General features: G+C 37.5%; 1 protein-coding gene and 1 pseudogene across 1 annotated transcript in view; both read right to left on the bottom strand.

Annotated features, from left to right (window-relative positions):
• Positions 1-26,659, bottom strand: part of LOC122890426 — a 543,550-nt gene that overhangs the window by 461,871 nt on the left and 55,020 nt on the right. The gene's annotated exons all lie outside the window — the stretch shown is intronic.
• LOC122890713 lies at positions 7,961-8,058 on the bottom strand (annotated as a pseudogene).

The following is a 26,659-nucleotide window of genomic DNA, read 5'->3' as shown; positions in this document are numbered from 1 at the left end:
ACATTACCACAAGGGGAAAGCAAATGTTATGGCAGCCCAAGCAAACTAACATAGTCTGCCACTTACTAGTAGTTTGACCTGAAAAAGTCACTCACTTCTGCCCTACTCATCCAACTCATTTATGTCACATACAAAGGAAGATCATACCAACCTTACAAAGCTGTTGTAACTATTAAATATTAATGATACTATAAATATAAGGTCTCTGTCTGTATTATTCATCTCCATATTCTAAGAGAATAGAAGGATGCTTGGAACTGTAAGTCTCAACAGGATTTATTATTAATGAATGAATATCAGAGGTCTAGTATACTAAATCCCTCATGGTAGGTGACAGGCTTGTGGTAGCTGCTAGCTTTATTCAATGTATTAAAAGTGAGGAGAGTAAAAAATGATTTTTGTAGGAGATAGGTTACTCTGGGAACAATTTCAGATGATGCACATTATAAAATAACAAAACCAATAGTTCACACACTAAGGTGTGGCACAGAAAAAAAGAGATGAATGGGATTTAGAATGGATGGAAAGGGCATTATGCAAAAGGTGAAGCTTCTTTAGGTCTTTAAGAGTGACCATCATTTGGAGGGAAGCAGCTATTTAATGCAACATTTTAATATTAACAGTAAGGGAAGCATTTTAAATGCATTCTCTTTTAATGGGAAAACTATAATAATGTTTAAATACCCTGTTAAGTAAGTTCACCTTAAGCAGCCTTCATTGAATTCTCATTGTTGAACACCAGTGTCACCACTGAAATTGATTTATAGGAAAATGGCTGCTACCAGCAGCAAGAGAAAAAAAATTAAATTTGTTAAATCCTCATTCTCAACCACTTGTAGTTATGAAAGACTGAAAGAGATTTACTAAATGTGTCAGGTTCACAGTAATTTTACTGATTGCCTGGAGGCTGTCACACTTAAATACTAGGAGGTATTTACTTTAGTAATAGGATACAACTGTTTTGAATTATATAAACACTGAATATGTTGTCTGTGGGATATCTCTGCTTTCCTTCTTTCAAATTAGCTGAGTTTCATTCCCTCAATTGCTTTAAAGTTTGGAGTTTTTTTTTCAATTTATTTATTTTCAGAAAAACAGTATTCATTATTTTTTCACCACACCCAGTGCTCCATGCAAGCCGTGCCCTCTATAATACCCACCACCTGGTACCCCAACCTCCCACCTCCCCGCCACTTCAAATCCCTCAGATTGTTTTTCAGAGTCCATAGTCTCTCATGGTTCACCTCCCCAAAAGTTTGGAGTTTTTAAGTGCCATAGTTCTTACTAGTATGTCTTTACAAGGAATGTAGTAAAGGATTATATGATTTATTTCCATAAATATGAAAGACTATCAATCTAAACCAAAATTTATTAGCATACAAGTGATTACACTCAGTTTTCAAAGAATTTTGTTTTAATCTATTAATGCCTTTGTCTAATCTTTTTAACTTCTCTCATAACAAGGTAGTTGAAAGTATTGAGATAAATCCCAATGTAGATTTCTAGTCAGAGTTTTTTCAGGACAAGATTTTATCAGTCTCCTTCTGATTTGCATTTTCAAACACTTTTGATATCAGTGAGGCCAATTATGGAATATTATATGATAATTTGCAAATACTCTCTCTTTTCTGAAGTACTTTAATTCTTCTCCACCTGATTGTTAATTCTGGTCTTGCTTTAACTCATGAAATGTCATGAAAAATTGTTAAGTATCAGTACTCTTTTCCTCTACCTTATCAGTAAGCAATTTTCCCAGACATAAGTCCTTCTATCTGCCTAAATGCTGAAGGTAGTCAATGCAAAAGAGATCCACAGGTCCACATGACAGTTATGTAACATACTTAAGAAATGAGAATTTTCTTGTTGTGAATTGCTGAGATTTGAGGAACTTTTATCACTGCAACAACTCATGTTTTATTATGACATATTAACCCAGATTCTTCATCATGGATTTATTCATTTGTATCACTAATACTTTGAATACTACACCATATCAGGCACTGTACTAGATATGAAGGTTCTAACGGTAGAAAAAGCAGATTATCTTCCTGCAACTATGGAACTCATTCTGGAATGACCATATGTCATGATGATGCTTTGCTACTACTCTCTCTCTCTTTTGAAAAGTCTATCCAATCTGCTGACTCTCACTGCCTCAGACATAGATTTCTCTGTCAAATTGTAGAAATAGCAGTATCTGACCACTAAGGATAAAAGGAATTTGAAAAATGGGAGAGCATAAAAAAGATAAGCCCAGAAAGAAGGTGATATTTTAGTCCAAAAAGAAGTCCTCAGATGGTATTATATGTATCTCTGTGAGGATTGATCAAAGCAGATGAAGTTGGAGCCCTGTTTATCTTCTCTTTGTCTTCCTCTCTACAGGAAGTTTCAAATTGTCCTTTGAGTTATTTTATTTTAGGTTGTACCTGAGGCTCAGCATTGAACTTCCTTATTCCTAAATTTAGAATTAATATTTTCTAACTGTTAATAGCTCTAAAACAAATCCCTATAAATACAGAGCTTAAATCATGAAGCAAATTATGCTCCTGGGAATCTCCAAAGTATTATAATAGTAAATCTCATTATAACTGCAAAAATACCTTGCTCTTAGCTCAAGTCATAAATTTATATAGGTGATTTGCTATGTTATATATAATCAGTTATTTACTGCATCTATATAATATCTGTAGAGCTTCTCATTTCACGGTAGACTTATATTCTAATAAACCCATTCTAAGCTGAAAATATCACAAGTCCAACTGCATTTCATACCCCTCACTGACCTACCTTACATGTACTCAGGACACTTATGTTAGACTACCATTGGGAAGAATCATCCAACACAAAGCTTATTTTAAAATTAAGTGTTGACTATCTGATGTAATGTATTGACCACTATCCTGAAAATGCAAAAGAGAATTCTTGCACGAGTACAGAATGGTTGCCGGTGTGGAAGACCTTTACCCTTCTGATCGCCTGGCTGACTGGGAGCTGCAGTGCTGCCCCTACCCAGCATCACGAGAAAGTATCCGACCCCATAGTGTTAGTCCAGGAAATGACCGAAATTTAAAATTCAAAGGACAGTTTCTACCATATGAATATCACTTTCCCACCATCATAAATTACAAGACAAACATTTTAAGTTGGAGACTGTCTGTATATATCACAGAGATATATACTTGTATATTATATACCTGTTTATATCCTTATCTATATGCCATCTATCTGTTTTGATCTAAGTTTCCTAACAGATTTATTTCTAATTCTGTTTTTCTGAAGATCTTTTTTTTTCTTTTTTTTTCCAATTTATTTATTTTCAGAAAAACAGTATTCATTATTTTTTCACCACACCCAGTGCTCCATGCAAGCCGTGCCCTCTATAATACCCACCACCTGGTACCCCCAACCTCCCACCCCCCCCCCGCCACGTCAAACCCCTCAGACTGTTTTTCAGAGTCCATAGTCTCTCATGGTTCACCTCCCCTTCCAATTTACCCAAATTCCCTACTCCTCTCTAAGATCTTTTAAATTCCTTAAAAATACATACTTCTGAAAGAGACAAAATGTGGGCTATTTTTTTCTGTATTTTCCAATATAATGAAGAAGTAAATATTACCCTACTGAGAATCAGATCCTTAGAATGTAAGTGTAGTTTCCCACAAGACATAGCCAAGGCCATGATGTAGCTTCAAACATGACTAATCCCTCTTTCTGAACAACGATTACTTTTTTTTTTTTTTTTTTTTTTTTTTTACTTTTGAACAACTCCACATCTTGCTCTGACTTAGTCCTTCCTCCTGGATAAAAATTATTAAGTCATAAATTCAACACGTTTCTTCACTTTTGGACACTATCCAACCCAGAACAGGTCCCTATTTCTCTAATTTCTCCACAAACTTACCAAGTAGTACCCCAAACCCTAGAAGAAGTCCTCCAATTTCCTTTTCTGAAATGTCTCCAACTTCCCCTGGTGTGTGTTTCACTTGCTGTAGAGAACTAAACATAACTGACTTTGCTTAAGTGCAAGTGTCCCTTTTGACCTTTTGTGAATTTCAAGAATAATGATATAGGGCTCAAAGGAACTCTTTTACTTAATGGTCACACACACACACACACACACACACACACGTTACCCTAAATGCCAATAAGTCTGTATACCACAGGGAAAAATATTTGCTTATTTTACATAAGAAAGAAAATTGCGAACTTTTCTGAAGAAGAAAATTTTAGTCTCATTCAGATTTTAAATGAATGGAAAATGTTCCTTTGTATATGTTTCAAAGTCTCTGAGGAGAATTCATTCCTTTGGCTTCCTTACAGAATTGGTCACATAAGGTGCTAAGCCATCTTCAGTAATGCTGCGAATACAACTCAGTGGGCACAGAGAGTCCTGAGATGATCAATCATACTGCATTTATGGCTAAAACCAATATTTCCCTTGTTTGTTCTTTCTTGTTATATCAACCCCATGCTTCCCTGGCAGAAACAATGAACTGAATGGGATAGATTCTGAGAATTTTATTAGCAACAAGTATGTGTCAAACATTATTCACCCCAAGTATATATTCCAATGAAAAAGAAATAGAATTTATACATTTTCCCCAGGAAGAATGAAAATTTGTGTGTTAGTTTAGTTTCCCGGTCAGAATCCTGTGAATGCTTTCTGCTTTAGTCACAACTTGAGATTTGTAACTTTAAAGATATAAGTGAAGACTATAAAAAAAGATTCATAACCTCAAATTACATTAACTGTACATTAAGGAAGATGCACAAATCCCAAGAAATAATGAAATGTCAGGGTTAGAACCATCCCTTTTCAGGTCTAGTGCTCAATCTCCTATGATCTTGCATAAAATGCTATTGCTGTTCACCTTGCTATTAGGAAGTACAATTGATTTGCTTGCAATATTTATTAGTGCATTAGTCATGTACATTAGCACTAAACTGGAAACAAATAATGCTTTACTTCCCTAAGTCTGTGGCAAGCCAATGAAAGTAAAAATGTAGGTACTGATACAAATATAAGTGTGACTCACGCTACTGAAATATCCTTCCTTTACCCAGATTTATCAGAAAAAAAAATAGAGATAAACATACTCCAACCATTTCAATCTTCGGTGAGTTAGAACAGTTCGTGTTAATCAAGTTCATTTTTGTTCTTTCAGCATGGTGTCCTTTTGACAAATTATCAAAAAGAGGTCACAAAATAAATCAAAACTGAAAGGACAGTTTATCTGATATTCATACATAGGATAGATTAAACCCTGAGGCTATCATTTTGCCAAATATTTATATCAGCTCAGGTGTCATTCCAAATTCTGCATAAGACTTGGTTGTTGGCCTTAAAAATGATGGATAAATGCATCTTCAATCAAATATAAGTAAGTCTGAAGATCTGATGGTACTTAAAATAATTGGCCACACTGGCACTACCACCCCCCACTGTTACCATGTGTATCTACACTGATTTCCAGCCAATGTTAGACTGCTAACTCCATGACTACCATTTCCAATTTCTGTCTCTGGTTACTAGAATATGGAATTTTTCTGTCATAAAAAACTAAAATTACGGGGCACCTGGGTGGCTCAGTGGGTTAAGCCGCTGCCTTCGGCTCAGGTCATGATCTCAGGGTCCTGGGATCGAGTCCCGCATCGGGCTCTCTGATCGGCAGGGAGCCTGCTTCCCTCTCTCTCTCTACCTGCCTCTCCATCTACTTGTGATTTCTCTCTGTCAAATAAATAAATAAAATCTTAAAAAAAAACTAAAAAAAAAAAAACCTAAAATTGATTCTTCCCAAACAACTTTGGATTTCCTGATTCCTTGGCTCTCATCATTCTGAGTTTTCTCCTATAGAAATCTGGTCCTGTGCAACCACACCTATCTCCTGACCCTTCATACAATTCCACAAGTGGGGTAACTTTGAGATGGGTCACTCCTCTGCTTTACTGGGGAGACTGGAGCAACAACAAATAAGAGTTGACAGTGTTAATGCATGGCATTAGTAAAAATAGTTTTATGAAATTTGTGGTGGGTTTATGTATTTTGTACTAGAATCCTGTCATTTTAACTTTCTCTTTATTTTGATTTAGCACTATGATCAAATCACAATACTTTCTAAATAATCTTAACTTCAGTTTTTACTACCTGAGAATTGGTGATAATCCAAACTGAGCTGTCCACGCTAATAAACCATCATCATTTAATGAATGCTCAGTATGTGCCAGGTCCTGGTACATCTTCTGAACTTCACAAAGCCCTTGTAAGGTAGGCTTCATTATCTCACATAATATATTTCTTAAAAATGTCCAGAACCATATTATCCATTGGAAGTGCTTTTTGCAACATGACGTTGCCATTTTTTATCAAATTGTCCTAAACATTCTCTACTCTTCAGTCTGGTCAGGCTCTGTGTCCTCGAATAAAGAACACAGTGTGGCTGGCACTGTGCCATTTCATATAGTCCTTGACTGGCCTAGCCACTTCTACTTCCTGTCTCTAAGAAACCAGTCACTATGTAGGATTTGCAATATCCCGAAGTCCACTACACTGTGAAAAGCTCAAGAAACTTTTAGAAAGATCCTGAAAGATGAGATACTACATGGGGAAAGAGAAGCCAAAGAACATTAAAATAGCAGGGCAGTGATGAAGAAACCACTAAAACCCAGCTGGGTGCCAGAGCACAGGCACCAGATACTCTCAGATACTGTGAATTAGCGACCAAATGGCAGAAGTAAATAGACCAAACCCCACTATTCTGAAGAGCCCACAAAGACTCAGGGAAGGTGAGAAATTTGCCCAAGTCCACACGAATATGAGGTTGCTGAGCCAGGATTTGAACCACATTCTCTTTGGTCTCAACCACTGCATAATGCAGAATCTCAATATGTATCTAGAAATGTTTTTCCAAAGAGACTCAAATTTCAAGTAGTACTATAGGGAACATGTTACTTAAGAGAATAATCTCAGTTATGGCTAAAACATATGTTCCTTTATAACCAAGCAGCTGCTCTTAATTACAAATTTATTTTATCTATTAGTTGAAACAAGCTGACATAGTCTCTACTTAGAGACACTTTATTTTAAACCAATAGAACCACATAGTTTTTCATCCTTTAAAAAATACATTTATCTGGATTTTTGCTATGTCACACTAAATTTCCAAAAGTTTTCAGTAATATTTCAGACCAAATTCACCTAAATTGTGCTTTCCTATAAATTGTTTCTTTAGTGCTCAGCTAAGAAAACAAGTCAAATAAAAGAGAGGTGTTAGATAACCCCTTCTGACTAAGATCTAGGAAAACTGACAAGAAGAAAAGTCTGTGAACTGAGGAGCCTCAAACTGCAGGCTTTCCTATCATTTATGTATGTTTGGTTCACACATGAATTTCAGGTTAGAAATCTAGACCCATGTTCACATTTTAGCAATCCACTTGAACAACTACAGCAAACCTCTCTCTCTCTGTTTTTGAAAGGTTTTATTTATATATTGATTTGTTTACTTATTTATTTATTTACTTGGCAGAGAAGAAAAAGAGAGAGAGCACAAGCAGGAGTAATGGTAGGCAGAGGGAAAGAGAGAAGCAGGCTTCCAACTGAGCAGCAAGCCCAATGTGAGACGTAGTCCCAGGATCTCATGACCTGAGCCAAAGGCAGACATTTAGCTGTCTGACCCACCCAGGCACTCCTATAGCAAAACTTGACCAAGTGTTCATCAGTCTTGACTGGGGGTTCAAGGAACACAAGGCAAAATTACTTTGTACTCAATTCTTGTTCCTCAAAACTTCTTCATGTATCCTGTGACTTCTCTGAATTTTAGGTCATATAGCACCTAGTTTTACAAAGAAATCTGTTTTCAATCTTTTTTTCTTTTTTTTTCCCTTTTTGGTCTTTCCTTTCGTGAGCATACCAAAACAGTGATCCCCCAATTCTATTTTATTTAATTTTTTGTCTGTTTTTTTAAAAAATGTGGAATGCTTCATGAATTTGGGTGTCATCCTTGGGCAGGGGCCATGCTAATCTTCTTTGTATCCTTCCAGTACTGTCCAAGTGGGCACTCAATCTTATTTCTTTTAATGAAAAGCATCATTATTTAAATTTTTTTGTTTTTCTTCTGCAGTTTGAGGTCCTGCCTCCACCTACTCCCAGAGGCTCTGGTCTTCTACCCTAATTGACTCCACAGGAACATTTTCCTTAACCAGAACATTCTTCCTCACAAGGAAGTTTGATGCTAGCTGTGAATACAATAATGCACTCACCATTTGTCTTTTTTCATTAAATTGATTTATTTATATTCAGAAAAACAGTATTCATTATTTTTTCACCACACCCAGTGCACCATTTGTTTCTTGATTCTGACCACTCTAACTCTGAAACCTTTGGGGAAGTTACTTAATTCAGATTTAGCTTTCATGAAATAAATATTGAATAACAGCAACCTCAAAACGTTCCTGAGAAAATGAAGTGGAATAAGGGAGATTAAGTCTAATAGAATGAATGGACTTCATCAGCAGTCATTTCCTTCCTGCTGATCGCCTGCAACCTTTCCTATGCCTTTCTTCCAGCTATTAAAATCAATCTAGAGTGCTTCTTCCTCTTTAAAATAAATGTTACTCAGTACCAACAAAGCTTCCTGTTATTTAAAAATAACTTTTTCTTATCACCTTATTGCCTATTAGCTTTTACCCCAGTCTGTGGATATGCCTGATTTCATATATAATGTAACCTATTCTCTAGGTATAAAAACAGGAAAGTAAGGAGATTTTGTTCATTCTATTTCTATCCTGTTCTAAAGTCTTGAAAAAGAATCATATCCTCAGAGAACAGTTTTAAGTTACTCTGTTAAATTGACCATGATCAACAATCATGCTACAGTGTTTGTGAAGACCGTGATATCTTTTTTTTTCCAGAAACAAAAAGTATACTTTATAAAAGTGTAAGAAAATGTCTTTAAAACAGTTAAAGTTATTTTTTTCTCCAGTTTATTTATTTTCAGAAAAACAGTATTCATTATTTTTTCACCACACCCAGTGCTCCAAGCAAGCCGTACCCTCTATAATGCCCACCACCTGGTACCCCAACTTCCCACCCCCCCACCTCTTCAAACCCCTCAGATTGTTTTTCAGAGTCCATAGTTTCTCATGGTTCACCTCCCCTTCCAATTTAAAATAAAGCTATCTTATCAGGCACAAGATATTTCTTGGTTTGATTTTGGGTTTTAGAAAAATTTGTACAGATTATTGTAATTAACACAATTATAATTATAATCAAAAAATTGCTATGTTTGTTCTCCATAAATTTCAATGAAGTGATGGAATTTTTAAATCTTTATGCTTTGATTAAGTATATTTACCTTTTTTTGTACTCCCTACATCTATATTACTTTGAACTATTCAAAGTAATATACAAGTTAAAAAGTCATGTGAATTAAAGATGTACATAGCAAGAAATCAAAAAAAGAAAATATGAAAGATAGATTGTCAATAACATTCCATGCTTATTGTTATCTCATGTGTTCGTAATTACAGAAGTAGAAATATCTGCCAGGTGAGGACAAGACCCGTTATTAGTGTTCCACACCACTGACCTCAGAGGAGGGAGATCGGCGAGAGATGGGGAAATGATAAAATGATAAAAGAATACATGTGGATAAGGTTCCTCACTTCTCTGGGGAAAAAAGAAAAGAAAGAAAGATAAAGAAAAGTATTAGTATGGCCTAGAGTTATAAAAAGGATGAAAAGTGGGTAGAAATTTTCTTTGAATATTTAGCATTGTGAATGCATGCAGTAAAGTTTATTTACCTTTGACCTTTAAGATATGAAACAAATAAAAAGGACATACTCCAACTTCAGATGCAATTTTGCATCTCCAGATATGACTTCGGTTCTTACCAATCAGAGAAAGTGCAATGATAGGTAAATATAAATATAAAACTGCAGCAGATCTAACTTTATTTATTTATTTATTTATTTGTTTGTTATTTATTTATTTATTTTGCTAATGCTAACACTCACTTGCTTCTATTTGCCTCAGGTGATTCTATACCTGCCTCCAAGCTCCAGGGCCATATGTGATTCAGAAATGGCTAATCAAAATGCCTAATTCCCCAGCCTGTTTTTAATTTTTTAAATTCAGAGATGTGACTGTGACCTAATTTGTTCCAATGAAATAGACTCTCTGAAGCTACTGGGCAAACTTTTATTTATTTATGTTTGTTCCTTTAGTATTGCTGAAAGGAATAATGTTCTCAAAGGAAAGTTACTTGTGCCAAAAGGGAGCATGGCTTCCTTTCCAAAAGTAAGGGAACAATGTTATGATTTTTTTTTTCCCTAGTTTTCTTCAGAGTCCATATTGCACTGCTTTCTTTTTTTTCCCATTTATTTATTTTCAGAAAAACATTATTCATTATTTTTTCACCACACCCAGTGCTCCATGCAAGCCGTGCCCTCTATAATACCCACCACCTGGTACCACAACCTCCCACCCACCCGCCACTTCAAACCCCTCAGATTGTTTTTCAGAGTTCATAGTCTCTCATGGTTCACCTCCCCTTCCAATTTACCCAAATTCCCTTCTCCTCTCTAATGCCCCTTGTCCTCCATGCTATTTGTTATGCTCCACAAATAAGTGAAACCATATGATAATTGACTCTCTCTGCTTGACTTATTTCACTCAGCATAATCTCTTCCAGTCCCGTCCATGTTGCTACAAAAGTTGGATATTCGTCCTTTCTGATGGAGGCATAATACTCCATAGTGTATATGGACCACATCTTCCTTATCCATTCATCCGTTGAAGGGCATCTTGGTTCTTTCCATAGTTTGGCGACTGTGGCCATTGCTGCTATAAACATTGGGGTACAGATGGCCCTTCTTTTCACGACATCTGTGTCTTTGGGGTAAATACCCAGGAGTGCAATTGCAGGGTCGTAGGGAAGCTCTATTTTTAATTTCTTGAGGAATCTCCACACTGTTCTCCAAAGAGGCTGAACCAACTTGCATTCCCACCAACAGTGTAAGAGGGTTCCCCTTTCTCCACATCCTCTCCAACACATGTTGTTTCTTGTTTTGTTAATTTGGGCCATTCTAACTGGTGTAAGGTGATATCTCAATGTGGTTTTAATTTGAATCTCCCTGAGGGCTAATGATGATGAGCATGTTTTCATGTGTCTGATAGCCATTTGGATGTCTTGATTGGAGAAGTGTCTGTTCATATCTTCTGCCCATTTTTTGATGTGTTTGCCTGTTTCGTGTGGGTTGAGTTTGAGGAGTTCATTATAGATCCTGGATACCAACCTTTTGTCTGTACTGTCATTTGCAAATATCTTCTCCCATTCTGTGGGTTGCCTCTTTGTTTTTTTGACTGTTTCCTTTGCTGTGCAGAAGCTTTTGATTTTGATGAAGTCCCAGAAGTTTATTTTCGCTTTTGTTTCCTTTGCCTTTGGAGACGTATCTTGAAAGAAGTTGCTGTGGCTGATATCAAAGAGATTTCTGCCTATGTTCTCCTCTAAGATTCTGATGGATTCCTGTCTCACGTTGAGGTCTTTTATCCATTTTGAGTTGATCTTTGTGTACGGTGTAAGAGAATGGTTGAGTTTCATTCTTCTACATATAGCTGTCCAGTTTTCCCAGCACCATTTATTGAAGAGACTGTCTTTTTTCCACTGTATATTTTTTTTCTATTTTGTCGAAGATTAATTGACCATAGAGTTGAGGGTCCATATCTGGGCTCTCTACTCTGTTCCACTGGTCTATGTGTCTGCTTTTATGCCAGTACCATGCTGTCTTTGTGAACACAGCTTTGTAATAAAGCTTGAAATCAGGTAAGGTGATGCCGCCAGCTTTATTTTTGTTTTTCAACATTTCCTTAGCGATTCGGGGTCTCTTCTGATTCCATACAAATTTTAGGATTATTTGCTCCATCTCTTTGTAGGATGCTGGTGGAATTTTGATCGGAATAGCATTAAAAGTATAGATTGCTCTAGGCAGTATAGACATTTTAACAATGTTTATTCTTCCGATCCAAGAGCATGGAATGGTCTTCCATCTATTTGTGTCTTCTTCAATTTCTTTCATGAGTGTTCTGTAGTTCCTCAAGTACAGATCCTTTACCTCTTAGGTTAGTTTTATTCCCAGGTATCTCATGGTTCTTGGTGCTATAGTAAATGGAATCGATTCTCTAATTTCCCTTTTTGTATTTTCATTGTTAGTGTATAAGAAATCCACTGATTTCTGTACTTTGACTTTGTATCCTGCCACATTACTGAATGGCTGTATGAGTTCTAGTAGATTGGGGTGGATTTTTTTGGGTTTTCCATATAAAGAATCATGTCATCTGCAAAGAGAGAGAGTTTGACTTCTTCATTGCCTATTTGGATACCTTTTATTTCTCTTTGTTGTCCGACTGTTGTTGATAGGACTTCTAATACTATGTTGAACAAGAGTGGTGAGAGTGGGCATCCTTGTGGTGTTCCTGATCTCAACGGGAAGGCTGCAAGCTTTTTCCCCATTGAGGATTATATTTGCTGTGGGTCTTTCATAGATAGATTTGATGAGGTTCAGGAATGTTCCCTCTATCCCTATACTTTGAAGCGTTTTAAGCAGGAACGGATGCTGGATTTTGTCAAATGCTTTTTCTGCATCGATTGAGAGGACCATGTATGGTTCTTTTCTCTTCTCATATTAATTTGTTCTATCACATTGATTGATTTGCGAATGTTGAACCATCCTTGTAGCCCAGGGATGAATCCCACCTGATCATGGTGGATAATCTTTTTGATGTGCTGTTGGATCCTGTTGGCTAGGATCTTGTTGAGAATCTTAGCATCCATATTCATCAGTGATATTGGTCTGAAATTCTCCTTTTTGGTAGGGTCCTTGCCCGGTTTGGGGATCAGGGTAATGCTGGCTTCATAGAAAGAGTCTGGAAGTTTTCCATATTGCACCTCTTTCTGCCACAAACTCTCAAGGACGATTAAATCTGCAAAGCCTTAAAAACCAATAGGAAAACAAAACAAAACAAAACAAAAAAAACCAATAGGAAGGTTTACTTGGGCTGTAGCATGCAGCACATATGATTACCTTGCATGGCTTTCTCAAAACTGGCAAGTGAATAACAAATGTATCAGAGATGGGATCTTAGTAAAACCACATAGAAGATACACACAGTTTCCCTTAATTTTGAGAGAATATGCAAAAATGTCCCTAGAATACTAACATAGGATTTTATTAATGCAGCAAGTTTTTGCAATTTTAAATAATTTAACTTTAACCCTCCTTGGGTATCCCTAATTAGTATCCCTAATACTATGTACCAAGACATTCAGGGTACCTATCTGTTTCTATGTTCTAGTTTTTATCAGCTCAGTATTGTGAAAATAGTGTAGCAGTATAATAGTCTTTGAATTAGTTATATAGCCAAAGTCTATATGAATAAATTTTGGACAATGCAAGGCATTATTTCAGATGAAAGCAAACTCCTTCTGAAGTATTGTTATCATAAAAAAATCCATTTTTAGAAGAATAAATGTGTATCACATGCAAAGAACTAGATCATTTTGCTTTGGAGTAACTGAACACTAACTGTTAGTGACTGGAATAATTTACTTAGTAGAATATATGAATTCTGACACTATTATTACTTTTGATAATTATTCTTCAATACCTTCGGTGTTGCACTTATGCTACTGGAGAATTAAATGAAAAATGCTGTAGGAATTGTTATCACTACCTCTTTCACATTTTTGATGTGGTTTAATTTTTGGAGATTCCAGAGAAGCTATATTCTATTTTGTTTTGAAAAAAAAATTTTACTCAAGATGAAATGCACAGCTGTTATGCAGGCAACTGATGAGTGTTTGTAAATGTATATACCCACTTCAAATAAGATATAAAACTTTTCCATCTCCCAAGCAATTTCATGCCATAGGGAAACTTCTCTAGATCTGGGAAACCAAGGCTATTTTTTTTAATTAATGCCAGAGTGTTGTGACTCTTATCCCAAATCGCCAAATCTCCTTCATCTTCCCCTCCAATCCTACCTATCTCACCTTCACTTAGGAAAACTCTATTCTGATTTAGCACCTGAAATTAGTGTTGCCTATGCTTAAAGAGGCAAATATTGTGACGGTGCATAGCTTTCAGGAAGTATGTCGTTTTATAGAACAGACGTGTCTTCTTCCAGTCTTTGTTCTGCACCCTGTGGCTGTTCAGATAGATGAGCTGGATGCTATTGCAATCTGTTGATCAGAATAAGCTTCATAGTTGTCAAGCGATAAATGAAATTTGACCCTAGTTTATCTCAGGGTAAGGCCAACAGGATCGTAAAGAAAGCTGTTGGTAATATTTCTGTCTCTGAATACATATTTGAAATAAATATGATAGTTTACTCAGGCTGGGTACAATAAAAAAAGAATACATACTATGTGGGTAATATTTCTAAAAGAAGAGATGACCATCATGTAGAAACCATATGTACCTATTCATCATCTTCCTTCTATCAAATTATTCAAACGTTTATTTGGTGCTGAAACATTAAAACATGTATTTCAGTTAATTCAAGATTTGAGGAACAAAAATTTGCAAGGAGGATGCATTTGGAGGAAATCTGAGTAGAATGTTGAAATAACAATGCAAATAAAATAGATACAAAATGAATATACATGGAATGCCATTTATTCAATTCAATGTCAAGGTTATTTATTCAACAAATATGTATTGAGTTTCTACTTATACACGTAGTTATCTGTTTAATGCTAGTCTCACTTGTGGTGACACATAAAAAATGCCATTGTTGCCTTTATTAGGCTACAATGGGCAATGTAGATAGATACTGATAACATGGAATAATTCTTTTGTCTCCAGTATGGTGGTCCTAACTGCACCTGTCTATCTATTTCTTTTTTTTTTCAATTTATTTATTTTCAGAAAAACAGTATTCATTATTTTTTCACCACACCCAGTGCTCCATGCAAGCCGTGCCCTCTATAATACCCACCACCTGGTACCCCAACCTCCTACCCCCCGCCACTTCAAACCCCTCAGACTGTTTTTCAGAGTCCATAGTCTCTCATGGTTCACCTCCCCTTCCAATTTACCCAAATTCCCTACTCCTCTCTAACGCCCCTTCTTACACATTTTACAAATCCCATGTAACTGAGTAGGGCCAAATTATTACTCTAGTTAACAGGCTGTCGGTGGGAGTGACTTGTTTCTCTTTTAGCCAAAGCATGTAAAAGGCAACGTATAAGGCTCCAGTTTTTTCCACTCTCAATGATGCAACCCATTTCCTAGGAGACGTATGATCTGTAATATATATGATCTATGATATATGACCTACACACGTCCATTCAACTCTGTACACTAAGTTGTGCTTGTCTATCTCACACAGGCTATCAAGAACACTTCTCAGAAAAAAAGAATTCTATATGAAAATCTCTGTCATAGAGTGAAATTCCTAGGGAACCAGACTAGAAGAAGGCATTTCTGTTTGCTGCCCACTCGTCCAACTTTACTTGACGCCACTATTCCTGAGTCACAATACCCAGTGACATTGGTCTTTGATCAGTTTCAATCTCTGGGGTTTCCCAAATGTTTTCTGGCTTTGTTCTTGTGCTTTTTGCCCTAAACGCTTTCTCTTTTCTTCACATAGCTGAAGCATTTTCAACATTCGGGGTTCCTTGTGCTCTGCCCAAATAACCTTCCTGACCATCTTGTACTGGCTTACAATCCTAACACGGCAGGATACGCCTCTCTCCCATTTACCTCTTATCTAGGACACTATTTATTTCTGTTTACTTATTTGGATTGTATGTTTGCAGTAAGAGAATTGATACTCTATCTATTCAATAGCTTTTTTAATGAAACAATCTATATTGTTCATTAGAGGCACTTTAAGAATGGAAGGGAGACAAAGTTCATAAAAATGTTATACTTTTTGGAAGAGTTATAGAATAACTAACAAATTGGTAATTTATTCAAGCACTATTTTAAGAAAAAAATATTTGTCTTTTTAACATGAAATTATCGTTAATTTTATTAAATTTATCATAATGGCATTATGGGTTTTTGTTTCTGTTTCAAATGAGGTTTTTTTATTCTTTAGAATGTAATAAAAACAACATATGTGCATTAAAATAAAACATGCATTTATTAATCAAACATTAGAAGTAATATAGGGAGTATAATAATTATGGTGCATAGCCACCAAATTTCTTAGCTGTGTCTATCCCTAATACTATGTCACTAATACCATATTGTTTCTCTGAAGGGTACATTTTTCAAGATATTCATATTTTTTCATATAATTCCCTGAAATCTCACTTAAAGTTGAATTTTACGGTTACTAAATGTGGTATTATGCACACCATTAACTAAGTTTTTTCTGCTGACATTAATAGTTTTAACTGATAAATACTGTGCAGATACTGAGGTACTTGGTAAGGGGAGCATATTCTGTGAAATCAAATATATTCTTAATTATAATATTTTTATATTTAAATGTGAATATATTTCAATCTTATTATTTTTTTTCCCAATTTATTTATTTTCAGAAAAACAGTATTCATTATTTTTTCACCACACCCAGTGCTCCATGCAAGCTGTGCCCTCTATAATACCCACCACCTGGTACCCCAACCTCCCACCCCCCCCGCCACTTCAGACCCCTCAGACTGTTTTTCAGAGTCCATAGTCTCTCATGGTTCACCTCCCCTTCCAATTTACCCAAATTCCCTACTACTCTCTAACGCCCCTTTTCCTCCATGCTATTGGTTATGCTCCACAAATGAGTGAAACCATATGATAATTGACTCTCTCTGCTTGACTGATTTCACTCAGCATAATCTCTTCCAGTCCCGTCCATGTTGCTACAAAAGTTGGATATTCGTCCTTTCTGATGGAGGCATAATACTCCATAGTGTATATGGACCACATCTTCCTTATCCATTCATCCGTTGAAGGGCATCTTGGTTCTTTCCATAGTTTGGCGACTGTGGCCATTGCTGCTATAAACATTGGGGTACAGATGGCCCTTCTTTTCACGACATCTGTATCTTTGGGGTAAATACCCAGGAGTGCAATTGCAGGGTCACAGGGAAGCTCTATTTTTAATTTCTTGAGGAATCTCCACACTGTTCTCCAAAGAGGCTGCACCAACTTGCATTCCCACCAACAGTGTAAGAGGGTTCCCCTTTCTCCACATCCTCTCCAACACATGTGGTTTCCTGTTTTGTTAATTTTGGCCATTCTAACTGGTGTAAGGTGATATCTCAATGTGGTTTTAATTTGAATCTCCCTGAGGGCTAATGATGATGAGCATTTTTTCATGTGTCTGATAGCCATTTGTATTTCTTGATTGGAGAAGTGTCCGTTCATATCTTCTGCCCATTTTTTGATGTGTTTGTCTGTTTCGTGTGGGTTGAGTTTGAGGAGTTCATTATAGATCCTGGATATCAACCTTTTGTCTGTACTGTCATTTGCAAATATCTTCTCCCATTCCGTGGGTTGCCTCTTTGTTTTTTTGACTGTTTCCTTTGCTGTGCAGAAGCTTTTGATTTTGATGAAGTCCCAGAAGTCTATTTTCGCTTTTGTTTCCTTTGCCTTTGGAGACGTATCTTGAAAGAAGTTGCTGTGGCTGATATCGAAGAGATTACTGCCTATGTTCTCCTCTAAGATTCTGATAGATTCCTGTCTCACGTTGAGGTCTTTTATCCATTTTGAGTTGATCTTTGTGTACGGTGTAAGAGAATGGTCGAGTTTCATTCTTCTACATATAGCTGTCCAGCTTTCCCAGCACCATTTATTGAAGAGACTGTCTTTTTTCCACTGTATATTTTTTCCTGTTTTGTCGAAGATTAATTGACCATAGAGTTGAGGGTCCATATCAGGGCTCTCTACTCTATTCCACTGGTCTATGTGTCTGTTTTTATGCCAGTACCATGCTGTCTTGGTGATCACAGCTTTGTAATAAAGCTTGAAATCAGGTAAGGTGATGCCGCCAGCTTTATTTTTGTTTTTCAACGTTTCCTTAGCGATTCGGGGTCTCTTCTGATTCCATACAAATTTTTGGATTATTTGCTCCAGCTCTTTGAAGAATGCCGGTGGAATTTTGATCGGAATGGCATTAAAAGTATAGATTGCTCTAGGCAGTATAGACATTTTAACGATGTTTATTCTTCCGATCCAAGAGCATGGAATGGTCTTCCATCTTTTTGTGTCTTCTTCAATTTCTTTCATGAGTGTTCTATAGTTCCTCAAGTATAGATCCTTTACCTCTTTAGTTAGGTTTATTCCCAGGTATCTTATGGTTCTTGGTGCTATAGTAAATGGAATCGATTCTCTAATTTCCCTTTCTGTATTTTCCTTGTTAGTGTATAAGAAAGCCACTGATTTCTGCACATTGACTTTGTATCCTGCCACGCTGCTGAATTGCTGTATGAGTTCTAGTAGTTTGGGGGTGGAGTCTTTTGGGTTTTCCATATAAAGAATCATGTCATCTGCGAAGAGAGAGAGTTTGACTTCTTCATTACCAATTTGGATACCTTTTATTTCTCTCTGTTGTCTGATTGCTGTTGCTAGGACTTCTAATACTATGTTGAACAAGAGTGGTGAAAGTGGGCATCCTTGTCTTGTTCCTGATCTCAACGGGAAGGCTGCAAGCTTTTTCCCATTGAGGATGATATTTGCTGTGGGTCTTTCATAGATAGATTTGATGAGGTTCAGGAATGTTCCCTCTATCCCTATACTTTGAAGCGTTTTAATCAGGAACGGATGTTGGATTTTGTCAAATGCTTTTTCTGCATCAATTGAGAGGACCATGTGGTTCTTCTCTCTTCTCATATTAATTTGTTGTATCACATTGATTGATTTACGAATGTTGAACCATCCTTGTAGCCCAGGGATGAATCCCACCTGATCATGGTGGATAATCATTTTAATGTGTTGTTGGATCCTGTTGGCTACGATCTTGTTGAGAATCTTAGCATCCATATTCATCAGTGATATTGGTCTGAAATTCTCCTTTTTGGTATGGTCCTTGCCTGGTTTGGGGATCAGGGTAATGCTGGCTTCATAGAAAGAGTCTGGAAGTTTTCCTTCTGCTTCAATTTTTTGAAACAGCTTCAGGAGAATAGGTGTTATTTCTTCTTGGAAGGTTTGGTAGAATTCCCCAGGGAATCCGTCAGGTCCTGGGCTCTTGTTTTTTGGGAGATTTTTGATCACTGATTCAATCTCGTTATTAGATATCGGTCTATTCAGGTTGTCGATTTCTTCCTGGTTCAATTTTGGTAGTTTATATTTTTCCAGGAATGCATCCATTTCATCTAGGTTGCTAAGCTTATTGGCATATAACTGTTCGTAGTAACTTCTGATGATTGTTTCTACTTCCTTGGTGTTAGTTGTGATCTCTCCCCTTTCATTCATAATTTTATGAATTTGGGATTTCTCTCTTTTCTTTTGGATTAGTGTAGCCAGTGGCTTATCGATCTTATTGATTCTTTCAAAAAACCAGCTTCTAGTTTCATTGATACGTTCTACTGTATCTCTGGTTTCTCCCTCATTGATCTCAGCTCTAATCTTGATGATTTCCCTTCTTATGTGTGGAGTTGGTTTGATTTGTTGTTGATCCTCCAGTTCTTTAAGGTGTAGAGACAGCTGGTGTGTTCTGGATTTTTCAATTTTTTTGAGCAAGGCTTGGATGGCTATATATTTTCCCCTTAGGACCGCCTTTGCTGTATCCCATAGGTTTTGGACCGAAGTGTCTTCATTCTCATTGGTTTCCATGAATTGTTTCAGTTCTTCTTTGATCTCCTGGTTGATCCAAGCATTCTTAAGCAAGGTGGTCTTTAGCTTCCAGGTGTTTGAGTTCCTTCGGAACTTTTCCTTGTGATTGAGCTCCAGTTTCAAAGCATTGTGATCTGAGAATATGCAGGGAATAATCTCAGTCTTTTGGTATCGGCTGAGTCCTGATTTGTGACCCAGTATGTGGTCTATTCTGGAGAAGGTTCCGTGTGCACTTGAGAAGAATGAGTATTCTGCTGTTTTAGGGTGGAATGTTCTGTATATATCTATGAGGTCCATCTGGTCCAATGTGTCGTTCAATGCTCTTGTTCCTTTATTGATTTTCTGCTTCGATGATCTGTCTAATTCTGAAAGAGGCGTGTTAAGATCACCTACGATTAGTGTATTCATATCAATATGACTCTTTATCTTGATTAACAGTTTTCTTAAGTAATTGGCTGCTCCCATATTGGGAGCATAGATATTTACAATTGTTAGATCATCTTGGTGGATAGTCCCTTTAAGGATTATGTAGTGTCCTTCTGTATCTCTGACTACAGTCTTTAGTTTGAAGTCTAATTTATCTGATATGAGAATCGCTACCCCAGCCTTCTTTTGAGTCCCATTGGCATGAAAGATGCTTCTCCACCCCTTCACTTTCAGTCTGCGTGTATCTTTAGGTTCGAAATGGGTCTCTTGTAGACAGCATATGGATGGGTCCTGTCGTTTTATCCAATCTGCAACCCTGTGCCGTTTTATGGGTGCATTTAGGCCATTCACATTGAGAGTGATCATTGATAGATACGTTTTTATTGACATCGAGTTACCCTTGAAGTCTCTCTTTCTGTAGACTGTCTCTATATTTCTGTTCAATGCTATTCTTGGGATTTTTCCTCTTTTATAGAACCCCCCTTAATATTTCCTGCAGTATCGGCTTGGTGGTTGCATAGTCTTTTAAGTCTTGCCGGTCTTGGAAACTCTTTATCTCTCCATCCATTTTGAATGTCAGTCTTGCTGGATAAAGTATTCTTGGCTGCATGTTCTTCTCATTTAGTGCCCTGAATATATCTTGCCAGCCTCTTCTGGCTTGCCAGGTCTCTGTGGACAGGTCTGACGTTATTCTGATGGGCTTCCCTCTGTAAGTAAGGAGCCTCTTTGCCCTGGCAGCTTTCAAGAGATTATACCTACAATTATAATTTCTCAATTTGACTATCAGGTGTCGTGATGTTTTTTTGGAGTGTATAATCTTGGGTGGAGACCGTTCAGCCTCTAGTACATGAACGCTGGTTTCATTCGCGAGACTCGGAAAGTTTTCATGAAGGACTTGTTCCACGACATCTTCTAGACTTCTTTCTTTCTCCTCCCCTTCAGGAATTCCAATAATTCTGACGTTGGAACGCTTCATGGCATCACTTATTTCCCTAATTCTGCTTTCGTGGGATCTAAGCTGTTTGTTCCAGGCTTCCTCCTGATCCTTTCTCTCTATCTGTTTGTCTTCCAGATCACTAATTCTATCTTCTGTCTCAGTTACCCTAGCTTTGAGAGAGTTTAGATTGGATTGGAACTCATTGAGAGCATTGTGGACCTCCTCCCTGGTAGCTTTAAGCTCCGCCCTAACATTGTGAACATCCTGTCTGGTCGCTTTCAGTTCGGCTCTAATCAATTCTGTTTGGTCATCCATGGCTTTCTCCAACCTAGCTACTGCCTGGATAATTGTTAGCCTGAATTCTCTTTCCGACATATTGTCTATGTTGATAGCCGCTAGCTCTGTTGCGGAAGGTCCATCCTCTGTATTTTTCTTCTGTTGGGCATTCCTCCTCCTAGTCATTTTGGTGGGAGAAGACTGAACAGATGTAGCTGGATGTATCAACTCTGGTGCAGTCAAGGTGCACCCTGGAACACTTCCCGATCTCCGTCTCAGAAGCCTCAGTCTGGGTGCAGAAGCTGAATAAATTCCCCCTTGGACGCTGGCAGTGCAGGTTCCAAGCCAAAGACACTGGGGGCGCAGGATCCCTTGCTCGTCCCCAAAGCCAAGGCAGTGGCGGCTGTCTGGGAGCTCCTGACCGCCAGAGAGGTTCCAAGCAGCGATCGCACACTGAGATTTTGCTGCTGGCCGGGGCTGGGAGTGCCCGGCTTGCGCGCACCTCTTTTCAGAGGCAGCTGTGGGTCGGGCGCGCGTCTGGGGCACTGAGAACGGGGCGCTGGTCCGTAAGCCGCAGGCTGGGCTTTTGCGCGCCTCTGTCCGGGGAAGAGTTTCGCGGGCGTGCGGCTTAGAGTTTGAAACAATGGCCCGGGTCAAGAAGCGCCCCAGGGCCTTAGAAACCCAGGAGAGCTGGAGCGACGTGCACGCGCATCTCAAGCTTTGTGGTAGGGCCAGCGCGCGTTCTGCAGACCGGCTCCCATCCCCTCACAGGAGCCGGAACCCCGCGCTCTGGGGCACGCTGGCGGCTTAGGGACCAGGAGCCGGTTTCTCCGCCGCACTCTCTCTGCCTCCGCGCCGGGGAGGCCGTCTGGGACCGGGGACTCAAGCCCCTGTCCCTAGCCGCCCCGATTCCCACAATTTGCCCCCCGCGATCCTTTGCTCTTTTGGAGTGCTTTCAACCAGTCTCCGAGTTAATGCTGGTCCCCAGACGCAGGGCACTCTCGCTCGTATCGGGGCATTACCCTTGCACCGGTCGCCTCTGGTGGCTCCCTCCCCCTTTTGTTTATCTTCCGATATCAGTCCGCTGTTCCCATTCCGCTTTACCTGCTCACTGGCGTCTTCTGCCCCTGTAGAGATCCAGACGTGTATAATTCTGATCTCAGGCTGATTTCATGGGTGATCAGAGTTCTTTGGTAGGTAATCAGCTCACTTTGGGGTACCAGCTGAAAAGACGCCTCTTCCTAGTACCCCGTCATCTTGTCCCCCCCCCTCAATCTTATTATTTATTTTAATAGAAATTTACTGTTGGCCTCCATTCAAATTACCTTTCTCCAAAAAGTGTTCTTATATAAAAAAAATCCATTTTCTCTAGGACTATTTATATTTTGCTCAATTTAATGCAGCAAAAAATGTCTTCTCATTTTTATTCAATTCCACCACAGAATATAAATTTATTCATTTAGAAATATGGATTCCTTTAAAATATTTTCTGTACCTGAAGTTAAGACATTCCAAATTGCAACTTGGTAATTTCAAGTTAAAGCCAGGATATCCTTTGAGATCTCTATTACATTTGTTAGCTCCCTTGCTTTTTACAGAGATACATTACAATGTCTGCCCGTTTGCAAGATTGTCAATAATTACATTTCCCTGAAAGCTTTGGAAGCTGAATTGTTCTTGAGTTGCATTTGCTGAATACATTGATTAAAGATTTCTAAATCTTTATATAAAAAAAATACAAGCAATGTTTAGAAGATTCATCTATAAAAATTCAATACCACTGTTGAACACTTATGTTGATTTATAACGTAACTCTTTAAGTTGCAAAGAACGTCTTTTATGAAGTAATTCAGTCATTGTGTCTCCTTAATCTTCTCCAGTCTACGATTGTTCCCAGTCATTCCCTGTCTTTTGTGATCCTTAAATTTTTGAAGATGATCAATAAATTATTTGTGGAATGTTGCTAAACTTGGATTTGTCTGATATTTTCTGATTTGGCTCAAGTTCTGGACTTTGACAAAAATACAGCAGAAGTGATGATATGTTCTTTTTAGTGCATGGTATCAGGTGATCCATGAACTTAACATGTTTATTACAGATGATGTTAACCTTGATAGCTATCTGAAGTTGTCTGCTAGGTTTCTTCATGGTAAAGTTGCCATTAATTCCTTTTTCTTAAAGATTATAGTTTTTTGACAGGGAGAGAGAGAGAGCACAGGAACAACGGGAACAGCAGGCAGAGGGAGAAGCTGGCTCCCCAGAACGAGAAGCTGGCTCCCTGCTGAGTAAGGATCCCAATGTGGGGCTCCTTCCCAGGGCTCTGGGATCATGACTTGAGGCAAATCTGATGCTTAACAGACTAAGCCACCCAGGTGTTTCTGTATTATTCCTTTTATAATTAAAAATATATTGGAAAAGATACTTTTAGATCATGAAGATACCCAATTTTCAAACTTTTGTCACTGATTTATCATCCATGTGTGGAGTTTGCCTACAGTAACAACAACAACAATTATAAATTAATTTAATTTTTTCAGTGTTCCAAAATTCATTGTTTATTATTTTTTAAGACTGTGTTTATTTATTTGAGAGAGAGAGAGCATGAGTGAAATTGGGGGGGACAGAAGGAGAGGGAGAAGCAGACTTCCCATGGAGCAGGGAGCTTGAAGAAGGGCTTGATCCCAGGACCAGGAGATCATGACCCGAGCCAAAGACAGACACTTACTTGGCTGGACCACCCAGGTGCCCCAGCCTGCAGTAATTATTAATCTAAAAATATTTTACTTATTTATTTGATAGAGAGAGATCACAAGTAGGCAGAGAGGCAGGCGGGGGGGAGTGGGGAGCAGGCTCCCCGCTGAGCAGAGAGCCCAATGTAGGACTTGATCTCAGGACCCTGAGATCATGACCTGAGCCGAAGGCAAAGGCTTAACATACTGAGTCACCCAGGCACCCCCTTAATAGTGATTTTATATTTGCTTCTTTCCTTCTATATTTTAAAATTTGAATTCTCATATAATGGAGAACTGTCCCTTCTTTCCCACAGTTATTTATTATTCAATTACTATTTTATATAACTATGAAACTCATGGATATTTATTTTATTCTATCAGTTATAATTCAATACTACAGTTTATTTTGTTGCTTACATAGTCCAGCTCGGCCTTTGGTAGTTTCTTCAAGTTGGCTCCTTTGTCCTTTTGAAATGATCTCACTCTTTTTGGAACACTGCCATGTTTCCAGTACGCAAAATATTTTTTGCTTTACTTTGTATCTTCACTATAGCAGCTCTGGAATCAAGTACTTGTTTTAGTAGCTCTGGTTCTTTTCAATGGAAAATGGTATTTAGAAACCATGATCTAGACCGTAGTTGTGTTCACTGCTACTAGGGTGTCATTGGTTTGAGGCCCTTTCAGTGGATTCAGCATAGAAATTGTGTGTGTGTTTGTGTGTGTGTGTGTGTGTATAACATGTATGTATATATATATATGATTATGTATATGTTCATACACACAAAACTGTATACATATGCATCCATACTACTCTATCAATATATAATTGTTATGATATAATATATGATATTATGTATCTAGATATAATATTTTATGTATCACTTAATATATTTGTATCATACTGATACTTATGATCCTAATTTCGTATCACAAGGTATCATTCTAGTCTCCTTCTGTTACTTATAATATTATGAATAATGAAATATAAGTAATATTTATATTTATTATTTCTTTCTCCAACAGTGACAAACCTAGTTCTCTTTATCTACAATACCCTTATGTATTAACTTATCTTTATATACACAAGAAAAAGTTTCAGAATTACTACTGTATATCCTGGCAGAAAACCAATTTGCTAACTAGAGTATGTAACATACTTTAGTGATTGTATTACATGTATATATTTAGGAAGACTATGAATTTGAAAACACATCTGTTACCAAGAATTTCTAATAACATATTATGTAACAGAACTTCAGAAGAAAGAGTATAGAGTAAGCTGGTATAAAAAGTAGACAGCTTGATGAATTTCTAGATTCAAACACAACCGTAAGATATTATTTTAGAAGATGCCTCGTACCTTTTTTTTTTAAGATTTTATTTATTTATTTGACAGACAGAGATTACAAGTAGACAGAGAGGCAGACAGAGAGAGGAAGGGAAGCAGGCTCCCCGCTGAGCAGAGAGCCCGACATGGGGCTCGATCCCAGGACCCCGGGATCACAACCCAAGCCGAAGGCAGAGGCCCCAACCCACTGAGCCACCCAGGCGCCCCGCCTAGTACATTTTTGATTACTTTCTTAAGAATATACACAGGTCATCACTTGCCGAGCTATCAGGTTGGAAGCTATCATTAATGTTAAATCTACCATGACTGAAAAAAAACCCCACAACCATAGCACAGGTAATTAGAATCATTCAGCTTATACTTATTTGTTGAAAACTATATTTCCATTCATTTAAGTTTTGAGAAAAATAATAGTACTAAATTGCAATATTCCTGTATGATAATAGCAAAAAATAACTGGAAATCACTATTGTTTCTGTTGGCTCACTATCCTAACATTAATCATGGTGAAATATTTTGGGATTATACATGGGAGAGTAAGACACAATACTACCAACTATCATTCCTCAAGCAGTGCAGATTCTTACAGATCCCTCCATTATAATTTTTAAAATCATTGCGATTCATGACATGGACACACAACCAGAGAAAGAAATTAACATTTATTTCAATTGTTTGGTAGAATATTATAGATGTATTACGTGTTTAAAATAATGAAGCTGGATTGTTGAAAACAATGTCAACCCACCTTTCATCCTTCAAGTTTACCTTGTCTTCCATGAAGCATTCTATAGTTTAACGATCTATTTTCCATTGCATAACAAATTCTCACAAGATGGAATTAGACACTAACACATCTTTGGAATTGTACGTTCATTGGTGTGTTTTCTCATATGAGAAATAAAACCCATAATGTTGTTAACATGAAATATTGAAAATTCAAAACATATTTTATGTTCTATGTGATGAGATTATGTTTCAAAATATTACGATTGACATGCTGCACATACCTATGAATTATAGTGTTAAAAGGCATCTCTCACATTTATCTTGATGAGTACTCAAAAGCAAATGAAATTACCAAATTAGTCTATTGTACACCTGAAACTAATACAACACTCTGTGCTAACTGCCTTGGCATTTTAAAAAAGAGGCATCTTTCAT

This window comes from Neovison vison, chromosome 11 (genome assembly GCF_020171115.1).
Source record: "Neovison vison isolate M4711 chromosome 11, ASM_NN_V1, whole genome shotgun sequence".
NCBI lineage: Eukaryota > Metazoa > Chordata > Mammalia > Carnivora > Mustelidae > Neogale > Neogale vison.
Note: the sequence above shows the minus strand (reverse complement) of the source record. Positions and strands in the feature narration are given on the sequence as shown.